Raw genomic sequence first — 3,671 nt, 5'->3', positions numbered from 1 at the left:
GCAGCTGTTGACACATCTTTGGACTCGAGCCTAGCGCCTTGAGAAAAACAATGCGAAGGAAGGTGAATTCAAATGGAAGAGGCATTAAAATATGAGTCAGACAGTGTCTCAGAGTTCACACTGCTTAAAAGAAAACGTTATGATTTTTTTTTTTTTGAACAGCCCACATCCCGTCACGTCCGGTGTCCAGGCCTGGGCAGCCACACTCAGGGAAATCCTGCAGCTCCCGAGCTCACGTGCTGCTGCCCTGCCACATCCCTGCAGGAAAGGGCCCCCGCTAGACCAGTTCCTGCCCCTACTGAACCACCTGCCCCAGAAGTGAGCTGTGCTTTCCCCTGTGCTGGGAGGCGTGGGCTACTCTGGGGATGAGAAGCGTCATGGAAGTGGAGGACCGCCAGAGGAGCTGACCTGCCCATCTGTCTGGAGTTGTGGATTTTGAGGCCTGTTGCCCCGAAGATTCAGTGTCCAGCGCATGCAGTCACAACGTCTGCCATGGCTGCCTGTGCCCCAGCTGGGCACCCTGAGTGCCAGCAGCCTTCGCCTCCCACCACACTGCGGCCCAACTGTCCCTGCCCTGGCTGATGGAGAAGACGCAGTGCCCCACCAGGGCCTGTGCAGCTGCCACTAGGAGCCCCTGCTTCTCTTCGGCGAGGAAAACCAGGGGGCATGTGCTTGGTGTGTAGCGAGTCCCAGGAGCACCAGTCCCACTCCATGGCGCCCATCGACGACGAGGCCTTCGAGAGCTCTGGGGAAAACTTAGTGTCGTCTAACGGCCAAGATGAAGAAAGCCATGCATTTACAGGACATGGGAGTGAAGGGTGCTACTAGTGGAAGAACAAGACAGAAAATCAGACTGAGACTCAGTGCAGAGGTTGCAAAGCTACACCACTTCCTGGCTGAAGAAGAGAAGCTGTTTCTTCAGAGGTTCAGCAAAGAAGAAGAGACAAAGAAGAAACAGACTGAGAACACATTAAAGCTCCATCAAATAATCACTTCCTTGAAGAAGCTCATCTTAGAAGTTGGGGAGATGAGCCAGAGCCCCATCCTGGAGTTGCTTTGGAATCCAAAAGATCTTTTGACCAGGAGTGAGAAGCGGGACAGAAACTATTCCCTTGAAGTTCTGGAGGTGAAGACTGTGTACCATGATGATGAAGGAAATGCTGAAGTGATTCCAAGTGGCTATCAGTTTAGCTGAAGACACAGCTCAACCCAACTTGTCTTCTCCCAGAAAGGGAGGTATGTGAAAAATGGAGCGTCAGCCAGTTCTTGGCCATTATTTTCTACAGCCTGGAACTACTTTAGTGGATGGAGGAATCCTCAGCAGACCACACACTCCATGGAGAAATCTCAACACCCTATTTTGGGGGGAAACTTTTTCACTTGAGGGAAACATTACTGGGAAGTTGAGAACCAAGATAGCCTGGAGATGGCTGTGGGGTCTGTCCAGAGGACATCATGGAGATAGTTGGTAGTTCATAAATGTCCCCCAGGTGGGCATCTGGGCTATTTGTTGGAGTCCTACTGGCTATTGGCCCCTAACAAGCTTCTCTGTAAGTCCCACCAGGCCAGAGCCAGCTCTTCACAGGGGTAGGAGTTTTCCTGATCATGGGGCTAAGGGGATCTCATTCTACAGTGCTGTGGATGGAGTGCCCCTACACACTTTTTCTTGTCTTTTGTCTCATGTCTCTGGCTGTTTTTATTGTTGTTGTTGAGCCCATTAGCATCTTTAGTCTTGCCACTAGTGCAGGGGTGGGCAAACTTTTTGACTCGAGGGCCACAATGGGTTCTTAAACTGGACCGGAGGGCCGGAACAAAAGCATGGATGGAGTGTTTGTGTGAACTAATATAAATTCAAAGTAAACATCATTACATAAAAGGGTATGGTCTTTTTTTTTTTTTTTTTAGTTTTATTCATTTCAAACGGGCCGGATCCGGCCCGCGGGCCGTAGTTTGCCCACGGCTGCACTAGTGACTGGTGGGAAATGAGACTATTCTTTCCTACCCAAGAACTCCCCTCCCCCATCCTGTATCCTAGCCCAGGGACATCCCTTTCTTGGCCCTGTTCTCTCACTTCATACATTGTGACCCTTGGTAATACATCAGTATATCCACTCAGACTCCAATTTCCTGTTTTGTTCAACTCCCTTTATGTCTTGTGCATAGATAGATATGGCAGACCCTGTTAGTAGCTTTTCTGGTAGCCACCTGCCTCCACTTCTCTGCTTCTCTTCTGGTTGTTTCTAACTGAACTGTTTGGTATATGCCTTCCATGTGCTTCAGGAGAAGTAGTCCCATGTGAGGTAGGAAGGGAAAATTTCCAAGGTGGGAAAACTTTCTGGGGAATGATTCTGTAACTTCTAAAAAGAGGTATTTGGAAAGGCATAGCCCCTTTCTGATGTTAGCAGCTGTCTTGGAACTGAGGAGAGTACAGTAACAGCGGAAAGGAATAAGAAACACGGTCTTGGTTGGCATCGTCAAACTTGTCATTTCCCTAATCCCAAACTTCTCATTATCTAAGATTATTGCTCCCTTTTTGCATAAGGCAATTTTAGTCACATGTTGGCTACTTGAAGTCTGAGTATCCTAAGGCTCATAGCATGGATAACCCACAGTTTAGGCTTATCTCACTTTTTCTGAAAGTTGACAAACTTGTAGAATCCCAATTCAATCCAGTCACGTAACTCCTCTTCCCAGTAAGTACTGATATCCCTCACTTTTGTGGATCAGAAAACTGGCACAGTCTTCCCTCACACTGCCCATGCTATTATTACTCTTCATCACCTGACCAGGTCTCAGCCTTCAAATGTTCATTATGTTATCCATTTGTCAAATCCATATATTGTGTATGCAAATTTATTAATATTTTGAAAAACACTTACGTACTTACACTGGGCTAGCCTCTTCACATACCGCTTTCATATGACTCTTATAACAGCTCGGTGAGATGGAAATTAAAATCCTATTTTTACAAGCGAGAAAAAAAAAAACTTCAGAGTGACTCACTCATTATTGCTTAGCTGGCAAATGGGAGCGTTGGGATTAAAATCATATCTGTTTGAGATGAAAGCCTACACTTTTTTGTACTCGGCATTTATTTGTAAGCATTGACTAAATGCAGATTGTGGGTCTGCATCATCTTTGTTTCTTATTTTCTTGCATGTTTTTAATCCTATATACGTGTTTTTCTCACTTCACCTTTTCACTCGCAATTGGATGCACTCAAGAGGATTGTGAAAATTGCTAGATAGTTATTTTTAAAATAATAACTGTTTTGTCATAAAAGTTGTGTACTTATTGTAGGAAATTTGGAATGTACAAAGGCTGTAAAGAAAATTAAAGCCATTAATTATAAAAACAAAGATTTTTTTTCCTTGTTCTTAAGCTATTCTTCTTCACACAATATTGGCAGCAGCCTGGAGGAAGGCGGCGAGTGCTTTCTCCCTGAGCTTCCTGTCGCATTGAGCACAAGGGGGGGGGAGGAAAACAAAACACAGCCCAGGCTTCCCCTCGTCCTTGGAGCTCACTTGGGACCCACTTTCTCTCCTAAAGGATGCACAGCCCACCCTCCCATAACACACCTATTTGAATAACAGCATCACCCCCATCCCAATATAATGATGCTTTACTTATGAGCAAAGAGACTTCTGGGGCCCTTGATGCTCCAAACATCT

At 46.1% G+C, this 3,671-nt stretch overlaps 1 pseudogene; it reads left to right on the top strand.

Annotated features, from left to right (window-relative positions):
* Positions 1-264: 264 nt before the first annotated feature.
* On the top strand, positions 265-1,749 carry LOC102419705 (annotated as a pseudogene).
* Positions 1,750-3,671: the final 1,922 nt, after the last annotated feature.

Source organism: Myotis lucifugus, unplaced genomic scaffold, assembly GCF_000147115.1.
Source record: "Myotis lucifugus unplaced genomic scaffold, Myoluc2.0 scaffold_10565, whole genome shotgun sequence".
NCBI classification, from domain to species: Eukaryota; Metazoa; Chordata; class Mammalia; order Chiroptera; family Vespertilionidae; genus Myotis; species Myotis lucifugus.
Note: the sequence above shows the minus strand (reverse complement) of the source record. Positions and strands in the feature narration are given on the sequence as shown.